Source organism: Rhinatrema bivittatum, chromosome 4 (assembly GCF_901001135.1).
Source record: "Rhinatrema bivittatum chromosome 4, aRhiBiv1.1, whole genome shotgun sequence".
Classification (NCBI taxonomy): domain Eukaryota; kingdom Metazoa; phylum Chordata; class Amphibia; order Gymnophiona; family Rhinatrematidae; genus Rhinatrema; species Rhinatrema bivittatum.
The window spans coordinates 297,233,216-297,246,404 of NC_042618.1; the positions used below are offsets into that span (position 1 = coordinate 297,233,216).

General features: G+C 42.9%; 1 protein-coding gene across 1 annotated transcript in view; it reads left to right on the forward strand.

Moving 5' to 3' along the window:
- Positions 1 to 13,189, forward strand: part of MEIS2 (Meis homeobox 2) — a 680,512-nt gene that overhangs the window by 340,141 nt on the left and 327,182 nt on the right. The gene's annotated exons all lie outside the window — the stretch shown is intronic.

The window sequence follows — 13,189 nt, forward strand, 5'->3', positions numbered from 1 at the left end:
ATTTTCAGTTTAGACTAGTAGGTTTCATTTGGTTTTGTTTAGTTTTTCTTACTATGAGAGAAACTAATGTTCTAAGAATGATTCCTCCTAATGGAGAAATCTTTCATTACTGGTCCAAAACAAGCCTGCATTTCTTAAACCTGTTCCTTATGACATGGAGCAAGGTGGCAACACTACCAATGAGGTCTACTTTTCTGAAATGTGGCAGGATCAAAGTCCAAATCCTCATTAGTCTTGCACATTTCAGAAAAACTGGCTCACTAATTAGGTTTTCTTGTACAAAGTATAGCAAGAATGTCTTATGGGGAGAACATGTCCATCTGTCTATCTGTTACCTCCTGTCATAAGCAAATTGATGTGAGGCAGGATGTGCTTTGATTTGAGAGTGTGGTGTGGTATTTGCAATGGAAGAGTTTCATGTTGGCCTGGCAGACACTGCCACTGAATGCCACTTACTACTCTTTGTGGGCGTATACTTTTGTACTTATTTTCAAGGGCAACGTAAAAGCTTTAAGTAGTTGTTAGACTTTGGGCAGTGGCTTGAGAATTTAACATCCAAATTTGCCACCTCATGGGAGCTTAATTCAGAGCAGATTCCTGTGGTATTTTCAAATATAACAGAAATTGTACCAAGAACCAAAGGCACCTACTTCCAAAACACAAGCATTTTCAGTCTGCATATATGCATGGATCAGGAAAAAAAAATTATATCAAAGTCATAATGTCCTTCCTGAAATCCTGAAAATTTGGTGAGTCTAGACCTTCCATATAAAAAAGATAATAGAGAGATGCGTGTATCTTTTGAGAAAGGACTTACATCATTGCCTAGATATTGCTACCACGATCTCTTGCAGTTAAAACAGTAATTGCTTATAAATGGGATATAATTTGCCCATTTGGAATATGTTCAGTAAGCACTAATGTGTTTGTTTTTTTGTTTTGTTTTTTTTTCACTAAACTTGTGGGGCCTTATATTTTTGAATAAAATAGCAGTGAAATGAACCATCTGAACTCTTGAAAGTAAAGGTATAATAACTTAGCACTACAACACTGTAGTATCACAATAAATGGGGTTTTATTCAGGACTCACATCAACTCTAATTTTGGAGCACACCCATCCTGCACCAACCTGGCTAATAAGAGCTTCCAAAGTCAAAGTGTCATTTTATGTTCATATGGGCTGTATCCACACTCCAAAAGAACATTATGCTACATTATGATTTCACTTTAGATTCAGACTATCAAGAGCTTTCACACTTCTTTGTAATCTTGGGAATATGGGCACCTCAGTGTCCTGTGGCGGGGAGGTGCCTTGCCCTCAACTTCCCCTATGGTTTGTTCCTTCAAAGTCTCCAAACCATTGCGGTGGGCATCACTAGGAAGGGTAGGCATGCCTTCAATACTTTCTTCAGCCCCCAGTGCTGTGGAAATCACGCCACGGAATATACCTGCCTTTCAACAAGTTATTCTGGGTAAGTTTATCCGACTATCTAGAAGACTGCTTTTATGCAGCTCTAAAGTTATCCAGCTAACTAACAGGTCGATACTGTAAGACCGCGGGAGAGCGGACGAACGCCCGCTCTCCCGGCGCGTGCACCGGCCCTTCGCCGGTGCGGGCGATTCAGTATTTAAATGAGGCGACGCGGTGCAAACGAGGAAAAGGAGGCGCTAGGGACACTAGCGCGTCCCTAGCGCCTCCTTTTGGCCTGGAGCGGCGGCTGTCAGCGGGTTTGACAGCCGACGCTCAATTTTGCCGGCGTCGGTTCTCGAGCCCGCTGACAGCCATGGGCTCGGAAACCGGATGCCGGCAAAATTGAGCGTCCGGTTTTCGGCCCAGCCGCGGGCCGAATTCAAATTTTTATTTTTATTTTTTTTTACTTTTTTTACCTTTGGGGACCTCCGACTTAATATCGCTATGATATTAAGTCGGAGGGTGCACAGAAAGCAGTTTTTACTGCTTTTCTGTGCACTTTCCTGGCGCCGGAAGAAATTAGCGCCGACCTTTGGGTCGGCGCTAATTTCTTAGAGTAAAATGTGCGGCTTGGCTGCACATTTTACTTACTGAATCGCGCGTGCATACCTAATAGGGCCATCAACATGCATTTGCATGTTGAGGGCGCTATTAGGTGCCGCGGGTGGGCCGCGTGTTTTCCTCCCCTTACTGAATAAGGGGTAAGGGAAAACACGCGTCCAGAGCAGGCTGACAGTGCGCTCCGACGGAGCACACTTTACTGTATCGACCTGTTAGCTGGATAATGCTGAACATCAGTGTTATCCAAATAATTTAGCCAGATAACTCCACCTCCAGATTATCCAGCTAAGATGCATCCTGCTTATTACTTAGCCTCATAAACCTGTGACATTCAGCATGTAGGAAATTTTAAATCTGGCATTTGTTCGGCTAAGTGCCAAACTTAGCTGGACACACGTACTGATTATGACTCCATGGTTTCAGCAATTCCTCAGACATCTCCTTGGGCCACCCATATTCCACCCATTCCAGCATACCAGTCAACTTCATATCCTGGCAAGTCGCTCTTGTACTGGCTGTAACAAGGTTCTCCCCTAGCAAATCCATAAACAGAGCCACTCAAACTCCTGAAATTTACCAAAATTTGTCCTAAATCATTTATTTTCTCCTTCCTAGTATAAAGCAGTATTTTCTTCAAAAAGTGATCTGATTTGTTTCTAAATGATATGTAATAGATCTACTCTTCAATTTTATTCAGGGTTAATTTTGCTCTTTTGTGTGAGGCCACTGATGACTCTTAGTATGCACAGTTATTTCCCCATCCCCTAAATGGGTGTGTTGCACTGATTTCTCCAAACCATTAATTGGTTCCTATTATGTAAATGTTTTCCCTGTCCCCTACTTGGGCAATAATCTTTATTGTAGATTTGAGACAGAGCTAGGTGGGGTGGGAATAACAAACAAGGAAACGGCTCTATCATGCTCCCAAATAGAAAAATATGTTCTTAAAGTTCAATCAACCCAATTGCCAAAGAGAAATAAATATACTGCAAAGCACAATCAAACTTCCAAACTGGACTCTGGATTAACAATGTCTAATCAAATTTCAACTCTTGTGCAGACAATTTTTCTAGCTGTGTTATGTGCAACTGGCTGAGCCCTTACTTTTGAGAACGTGACCTTCAAATGATTGACATGTGCTGGCTTGAAATCATCTAAATTACAGCATTGCATAGATTGCAATTGATTCAAAACATTGTTGCAAAAATGATTGTGGCAAGATTTTTGATCATGTACTCCCTGTTTAATGAATCTACACTGGTTGCTTATTATCTATAGAAATAGATTTAGATCCTATGTCTGATTTTTTTAAGGTTTTATCAAGTGGTCAGCAACGTAATTTATCTGATCTTTTGGTTCCTTATTCATCAGGTAGGACCTTGCGGGCATCCCAATTGGATTTGCTTAAACTGCCAGGTCCACTTGATATGATACTGGAATATATATATCAGGGATCATTTGCATATCGAGGACCTCTGCTATGGAATGCAATTCCTCATAAATATCACAGGATTCAGATTTCCAAAAGTTCAGGAAATGAACAGAATCATGATTATTCATTCAGATTTTTAATTCTGCTTTGCAAGACACTTTGTCTAGATAGTTACAAGGGTTATGGTCTTATTTATCGATTACCATTTAATGTTTTAATGCTATATGATGAATATTTTTGGTGTTTTTATGTCTTATAAGGAATGCATTTTAATGTTTGTTTTTTAACGTTTTTGTCTTTCATGTCTGTGTTTCAACTATTTGATATTGATATATTTTAATGTTTATATTTTACCTGTAAATTGCCTTGATATATTGCATGAAAGGTAATATAATTAAATCTAATAAACTGAACTAAAGAAAAATACTTCAAAGCATAATTCATGAAACTCCCCTGAGCAAACAATAATTTAGCAAGTTAGACAGACCTCAGTTTTTTATCCAAGTCCTACTCTGATCTCAGCAGTTCTTGCTTCAATAGCAACTCCCTCAAGACAGGTTTATTGCTTTTGCCTTATTTTTATGTTATTCCATCAGTTCTTCAAAACAAGTCCTTTGATGATTCAGACTTCACTTCAAACACTTAAATCCTTATTCAACCACAAACAAGGAAACAGTTCTGTCACACTCCCAAACAGAAAAAATGCACTTCAAAGCACAATCAAACTCCCAAATAGAAAAAATAATACTCTTCAAAGTACAGTCAAACTCCCTTCAGAAAGCAATAGTAAGTAAGTTAGACCTCAGCTATTATGCAGTGCCAAGTCCTGCTCAGCTTTCAAAATCTCTTGCTTCAACAGCAACTCCCTCAATTCCCTGAAGATATTTAGCCAAAAAGGAACATTTTTCTCTTTTCTGTTTCAACCTTGCCTCTTATAATTCTGAAGAACTACCTGCAAGGTTTCCAAGTGAGATTCCCAGTCTGGCACTATCACCAGTTTGTCATCCAGATATACCAGTACATTTGGGATTCCCTTTGGTAGTCCATTGAAAAATTCCAGGATCTGATGCTACTAAAGGTTGCCAAGTATACCCGAAGAGTCCTCAGTGTATTGTGAAAGTTGACAGCTCGTTTGACTCTTTGTTAAGCAGCAGCTACAGGTATGTATGACTCAGGTACACACACACACACACACAAACAAGGCAGACTACCAGATCCTGTATCTTGATGATTGGATAGGAGTCCAGTTGCACTACCTTGTTCCATTTGACTTTATAATTGCTACAAATCTCAGTGACTCATCATAACTGGAACAATGAGAGTAGTCCACCATAAAAACTTCACTGACTTTGATGCCTTCCTTTCTGTAAATAGAGTAGACCATTAGCCATCTTCACTCGGAGGGCATAAGGTACAGTGCAAGATCATAAAGAATCCAGGTTAATCTCTGGGAAATATGGGCTTCCACTCCTTTTAGTATGCCCAATCCTAGAGCAAATACTAATGCATACTTTTCCAGTACATTATCTAGTGCTACTGGGCACTGCCAATTAATCTTTGAATATTTCAGCTCTAGAATTCAGAGCCAGTTCTGTTCCATGAGACAAGTGCCATGCACGCATCTTCATGATAATCAAGGGCGACCAATGTTGCTACTATTGACTCCTTAACCTCATGTCACCATAGTAGTTCCTGCAATAGGAATAGATCCCTTGTGTATGTGTGAAGCTGCAGCCTCTCTGGTTACAATCATGTTTTCTTTTTCTGTGGTGGCCAGAGTGACCATAATAAAACCTTTCCCATTATTGAGAAAGCTGCCCCAGTATCCAGCTCCATTTCCACTTGAGCTGGAAACTCTCAGCCACGAGAGGGGGGATGAATGTTAGTTTGCCAGATTATTCATGTAATATACATTATCCTCATCCTCAAATACCAGTACCTCTGGCCTAAACAGTAAACTGACTTTAAGGTTGTACCCTGGAAGCTTGTCTGTGAGACTTTGAGAAGCGCAATTGAGCAACATAGCCATAGCAGTGGCAATACCAGATTTCTTCCTCATGAAACCTGCAGGATTGAGGACTATGGAAGCTGCCACATTGGAAACATTCATCCTTTCTGGAAGTGGAGTCCTGTCGAAAAACATCTGGAATCTGTGTGAGCTCGGTGATGAAGAGGTAAAAAGTTGATATGGGTCCATGTCACATGATGAGCAAGCATTGGTTTGGATTTCGTAGAGCTTAGTAAAAATTCAGCATGTCTCAAAGCTTCTTCCATAACCAGGAGCAGTTTCCATTGCTTTTTTAAACTGTCAACCCATGCTGAATCCAGTCATCTTGTGCCCTATTCACCAACTGGTTGCACAGTTGTCTGTCCAGAGAGTTACTAACGTCACACAGTTCAGCCAGAGAGTGCTGTTCTGCCACATAAGCACCAAAGGTTTCCCTTTTCTGATACTATTGACCATGAAACTTAAGTCTGCACAATAGCAAATAGTCAGGGGTTAACATGGTTCTGCACCAAGTTCTTTTAAGTTTTTTGAGTCAGGCAGGGCAGGAGCAACCAGCTTTCAAATCAGCAAGTAGATCTTCTTACTACAGCCAGTGAAGAAAATGGACAGTTGTTGGTCCTCATTGGTGATTTCATTCGTTGTTAATAAATGTCCCATACATTCTGCATATTCAATCCAATCACTGGTGTCATCAGAATCAGCTATTGTTCCATAAGTTGCCATCTCCACAGTCCCTGTTTCTTTCTAGCTTAATCCTCATTGCCAGTGTAATATCTTAGTACCCCAACACTTTGTTCACAAAGGGGCATATTTTCAAAGGGTTATGCATAAGATACGCGCGTAACCCCCAAAAAGCTGCCCCTTCCACCCCCTGTGCGCGCCTCTGGCAGGCATAACTTGTAAAATGAAGGTGAGGGGAATTAGTTAGGGATGGGGTGTGGGTTAGATAGGGGAAGGGAGGGGAAGGTGGGGGGGATGGAAGGAAAGTTCCCTCCGAGGCCACTCCAATTTCGGAGCGGCCTCGGAGGGAACGGAGGATGACTGCGCGGGTCGGCGCGCGCAGGCTGCCAATTTTGCGCAGCCTTGCATGCGCCGACCCTGTATTTTATAACATGCGTGCAGCAGTGCGCGCATGTTATAAAATTGGGAATAGATTTGTTCGCGCCGGGTTGTGCGAACAAATCTACTCCCGCTCACACCTTTTAAAATCTACCCCAAACTGTTTTTGTATTCAGGACTCACAACAGCTCTGGAGCTCACTAGTCCTACCCCAACATGGTTGATGAAAACTTTCAGAGTCAAAGTACCAACTTGAATCCCTAGGGGCTGTATCCAAATGCCATAAGAACAGTACACAATGAGGGACAGATTTTAAAGCCTGCACATGGGCGCAGATTTTTTCGCGCAACCCAGCGCGAACAAATCTATGCCCGATTTTATAACATGCGCGCGCAGCCACACTCATGCTTATAAAATCCAGGGTCGGTGCGCGCAAGGGGGTGCACAATTGTGCAACTTGCGTGCGCCGAGCCGCGCAGCCTGCCTCTGTGCCCTCCGAGGCCGCTCCGAAATTGGAGCAGCCTCGGAGGGAACTTTCCGAACTTGGAACTTTCCGAACTTGGAACTTTCCGAACTTGGAGCAGCCTCGGAGGGAACTTTCCCCTCCTTTCCCCTACCTAACCCGCCCCCCAGCCCTATCTTGAACCCTCCCCTTACCTTTGTTGAAGAAGTTACGCCTGCCGGCCAACGATCTGCCCGCAATCCCGGGCATAGCGGCATATGACCGCTGTGCCTGGAGGTTCAGGCCACGCCCCGCCATGCCCCCTGGACCACCCCAGACCGCCCACTCCCCACCCGTGTTTGCAAGCCCCGGGACATACGCACGTCCCGGGGCTTGCGTGCGCCGCCGAGCCTATGCAAGATAGGCTCGGTGCATGCAGGGGAAGGCAGGGGCAGCTTTTCAGGGATTACGGCGTATTTTACGTGCGTAACCCTTTGAAAATCTGCCCCAGAATGTTTAGGGATTATCTGTGGGAACTTAAAGGTACAGCTAGCAATAACAGGACACCATTATTCAACAAAGGCCTTTAACTCCTTCACTCTGAAACATGCTAGAATGTTAACCCATTGAGATGGCCTGGGTAATTAAACTGAAGGAGCAAGTCAAACCTGGAAACATGGGAAGGACAATTTTCAAAGCCATTTTCATGTGTAAATAGCAATGGTATGCATAAATTGTCTGTCTCAAAATTGCTTTCCTTCAATATGCTAAAAATACACATGGTGTTTGACAACATGCATACATTTAGCTGCCTTTAGAATCATTCCTGGGGCATGTTTAGGTGGAGAGAGGAAAAATATGAGGGTAACTTTTAAACAACTTCATGTGGCGGCATATACACATGTATTTTATATGGCCGCACAGAGATCTACATTAATATTATATAATCTACACATATCACATAAACGTGTATATGCTCATTTTTACATGCTTAACTCTTTGAAAATTGCCTCTAGTTATGTTATGCAGATTGTATCTTTGATTCTACATGCACTATTTTCCATCAAAAAAATATACCCACACCAAAAGCACGGATTCTCTGTACCTGCAGCAGGTTTCAACGGGAAAGCATGTGCAGACTTTAGTTTTGAAAATTGGTGTAAAGTTCTTGTGTAAAACATACCTGCAGACATTGTCCCCATGTGGACAGTTTGAAAATTGCCGTCTTAGAGGATAACTTTAAAAGACTGTATGCGCACCCATATATGCATGTATATGGCTACGTGCAGACCTATCCCATTATTTTATAACCTGGGCGTCTCTTATAAAATCTGTGTAATTCTTCCCTGCAATATTCATGTGTGTTTAAAAAAAATTAAAGTAAATAGATATTCAAGTTAGCTGGATAAGTTCAGAATTATTTGGCTTTACCGCCACTTAACTGGATAAGTGTCAAAAATTGCTACTTAGCCAGCTATATAAGATAGCCAGATAAGTTTCAAAAAGAGCTACTTATTTGTATGAGTAAGACAGCTGGATAAATCAGAAAAAGCACTACTTATCCTACTATCTTATGGGCTGATACAGTACAGTGTGCTCTGGCCATGGCCCCGCCCCTGGACCGCCCCTTTTTCGAAGCCCCGGGACATACGAGCGACCCGGGGCTTGTGCGCGCCGCTGAGCCTATGCAAGATAGGCTCGGCGCGTGCAGGGACAGCTTGGGGCAGCTTTTCGGAGGTTATGCGCTATCCCTTTGAAAATCTGCCCCTAAGAGTGTGGTTAGTTGTGAGTTGTTTAAGATCTTCGTAGACCCCATCATATAGGGTATTGCCAAACTGATGGGCAACCTCTCTTCTACTGGCTACTAGAACTTTGGGTCACATTTGGATCAGCGAGGCAAGTAGACAGCCCATGGTCCCTTGAAGCTTTTTCTTAACAGGCAGAAAGATAAAGTCAAAGTCTTTCAGACCTTTACTTAGGCTATCTGGAGGACTTCTACTGTCTTCCATTAAAAACAATCACGTTGTACACAGTTCAAAAAAAAAATTGATGCAGGTGAAAATTCATAACAGGTACACTTTGAAATCCTGCACTTCAGTACAGAAATAAAGTTTTAATAACTCACAAATAAAGTCACTGGTAAATCTGTACTCCTTGGCAACAGGCAGGTCTTTTAAAAAAGGACCCCCCTGGGGATTTTCCCTGAATGGTACCTACAGGCTGAATGCAAATTCCCTTCACAATACAAAACTAGAAATTCTTCCTGATACAAATTCAGATGTCTCTTTTGACAGATTCTTTCTACAACTCTGAAAGTAGATTCCCCAGTCTGGCAATCCTCTTCGGAAGACTTAGGCACTCTCCCATGGTTTATGAGAGGTATGGGACTAATTTTCTCTCTTCCCCTGGATCAACTCTTGATCCTTTCTACTCTCAAGATCCTACTTGGATCCCAATAAATTCTCCCAAGTTCTAGAGCATGGGAATCCCACCCTTCTCTCCCAGAGTCCCTTTGAGGACAGGAGACTGAAGGAACAGAACATGAGCCAAAGTGGGCTCATGACTTTTGTTAAACACATATTATCTAACAGACAGACTGCTCCCACTGGGCATTGTCAGGGAATACTACGCACTCCTGTTGTCTCTGACCTCATATATTCAGGGTCTGTGAAGACTCTGTTGCATTTAGTAAGGGATACTTTGCTGAAGTCCTTATAAGTGTGGGACAGGACATTTACTCCCTAGAAGAATCAGCTACGTAATCAACATCACAAAGCATAGTTATTGCAACTTTATTTATAGTACATTAAGAGGTTTTCTGACGTAACAAAATGACAAGAAGAGCCATCTGAAGGAGCTCTGTTTACAGAGATCGATATTTAAAGGCATTGGTTTTAAAATTCTCCCCTGTTCCCCCACTAAAGTTTCTCTAGACAAAATCATCTGCACAGAGTTTATCTGTATAAAAAAGGCAGCACGCGGACGTTCCAGGGACAGGTCAAAAATTTAGTTGGTAAGTGTTGATATTGAGCTAAAATTAGCAGTATATACCACTGAAGTCATTTAGTGCAATCAGCCTTTTTTGTTTTGGTAAGAAAGTCTGGCTCCATTTCTAGTTCATGTCCTGGGGCACTGCTGGGAATGGTAGGGGAAAATGAGAGAGATTTCTGTTCCATAGGGAGGTTACCTGCTTCTCTGGATTTGTCTTGGTGCATAATACAGTAGCTTGTAGCAGAATTGTTGACCAGGCAGGAGCTGTGTAAAAGCACAGTGAGATGGAGGGATGAGATGGATCTTGAGAGGGTAAGGTGACAGTAAGCATTAATAAGGAAGGGAAAAAGAGAATTTGAAAAGAAGCTTACTATGGAAGCAAAAACTCATAATAAAGACTTTTATAGGTTCATTTGAAGCAAAAAGCCTGTGTGGGAGTCAGCTGGACCATTAGAAGATCAAGGGGTAAAAGGGTCACTTAGGGATGACAAAGCCATAGCAGAGAGACTAAATGAATTCTTTCCTTCGGTATTCACTGAGGAAAATGTAAGAGAGGTACCCACGACAGAAATGATATTTAAAAGTGATGATTCAGAGAAACTGAAACAAATCTCAGTGTACCTGGAAGATGTACTAGGGCAAATAAATAAATTAAAGAGTAGCAAATCACCTGGACCAGACAGTATACATCCATCCCAGAGTTCTGAAACAAATGAAAAATGAAATTGGTGACCTGTTATTGGAAATCTGTAAACAATCATTAAAATCATCTATGGTATCTGAAGATTGGAGGGATGCCAATGTAATGCCAGTTTTTAAAAAGAGATCAAGGGGTAATCCAGGAAACTACATACCAGTGAATCTGACGTCTCTGCGAAGCAAAATGGTAGAAACTATTATAAAGTACAAAATTGTTGAGCATATAGGGTCGCAGGTTCGTGCCACTGGCCACTCTCCCAGTTGCAATCTGGATGGAATTCTCTGGTTACATAAGAAACTGAACCTCTGGTTAAGCCTCTGGGGGGTGCTTTTTCACCATCTTGCTTCCCCGGCTCCACCCCCAGGCTCCCCTGGCCAGGTACTTCAGTCTCTATTGTTTATTTTACCCCATTCCTTCCAGGGTATCACAGATATGAGTTCAAGTCCTCTTACCCAGTTGGTGAGCTCATCTTAAACACACATAGTCCCAGATTATCCAAGTACTTTAATGTCTCTATAGCTTTACTTTATCAAACCACATCAATCCCATACGATAAGAAAGCAACTCTTACCTTATTCCCCCTACATGCTGCTCACAGTTGCTTCCTGCACAGCCTAAGCTTGGCTGCACCTGATTGTAGGGAACCAGGCCCTTCTGCTACCTCCCACCATAGTCTGCAGCTGGGGTCAGTGCTCCTCCTTTCACTATGGCTGTAAACTACATCCACCCCACAGCAGTGTTTCATTTAAAGCTCCTGATCTGCAGTCTCCATGAGTGTGTCCTCTTCTGCAGGGGATCTCCACCATTCATCTCCCAAGTCCATTGGCTCCAGCTTATCCTCACTGCTGCTCAACCCCTCCACCTCCATCTTCTCCATCTGATTCTAGTAGAGCTCCTTCCTGCACCCATCCTTCAGACCTGTTCTCACCCTTCTCCCACATGCCCAGACTCTCATCCTTTCGATAGGGCAAAGCCTTGAAAGTTCCCCCCCCCCCCCCCCCCCCCCAGAATCTCTATGTCTTCTTGGAGTTGGGACTCCACCTCTTATTCTGATTTTTACATACTGGATCTCCCACCCAGGTTTTCCTTACAGCCCGCTGCCTTGTATTCACGAGGAAAATATAATGCCTATCGCAATAGGCATAGTTTAATGGGACAAAGTCAAATTAGTCAATATGGATTTAGCCAAGGGAGGTCTTGCCTCACCAATCTGCTACTTTTTTGAGGGCATAAACATGTAGAAAAAGGTGAGCCAGCTGATATAGGGGTAGTTCTTTAAAAAATATGTGATCGCGTACTTTTGTTCGCGCACCAGGCGCGAACAAAAGTACGCTGAATTTTATAAGATACGCGCGTAGCCACGCGTATCATAAAATCCGGGGTCGGCGCATGCAAGGGGGTGCACATTTGTGGTACCTGCGTGCGCCAAGCCCAGCGCGCGCTGCCTGTTCCCTCCGAGGCCACTCCGATTTCGGAGCGGCCTCGGGGGCTGGTCCGGAGGCCTCAACCACGCCCCCGGGCCGGCGCCACGCCCCCGAAACGCCGCGTCGTTTTGGGAATGCCCCGGACACGCCCCCTCCTACCCCTTTTCAAAAGCCCCGGGACTTACGCGTGTCCCGGGGCTTTACGCGCGCCGGCGGCCTATGCAAAATAGGTGCGCCGGCGCACGTAAATCCGGAAGGATTTACGCGCGCAGGCCTTTTAAAATCCGCCCTATAGTGTATCTGGAATTCTAGAAACATTTGACAAAGTCCCTCATGGGACCTCTTAGGAAATTAAAAAATCATGGGATAGGGGCAGTGTCTCATTGTGATTGCAAACTGGTTAAAGGCAGAGTAGGGATAAATGGTAACTTTTCCAATGGAGAAAGGTGAATAATGGAGTGCCCCAGGGATCTGACCTAGGACTACTGCTTTTAATAAATTTACAAACGACCTGGAAATGGGATCAACAAATGAGGTGATCAAATTTGCTGATGAAACAAAATTATTCAAAATTGTTAAATCACAAGACAATTGTGAGAAATTGCAAGAGTACCTTGCAAGAAATTGAGACTGGGCATGCAAATGGAAAATGGAATTTAATCTGGACAAGTGCAAAGTGATGCACTTAAGGAAGAGTAACCCCACATTATAGCTTCGCAATACAAGGTTGCACATAAGGAGTCATCATTTAGGAAAATGATCTAGGCATCATTGTTGATAATATGTTGAAATCTTCTGCTCAGGACTGTGCAGCTGCAGCCAAGAAAGCAAACAGAATACTTGGCATTATTAGTAAAGGAATGGAGAATATATCATACTGCCTCTGTTTTGTTCCGTGGTGCAACCTCATCTTGAGTATTGTGTGCAGTTCTGGTCACCACATCTCAAAAAAGATACAACAGAATTAGAAAATGTACAGAGAAGGGCGACTAAATGATAAAGGAGATGGAACAATTCACCTATGAAGAAAGGCTAAAGAGGTTGGGACTCTTTGGCTTGGAGAAGAGATGGCTATGGTTTATAAAATAATGAACAGAATGG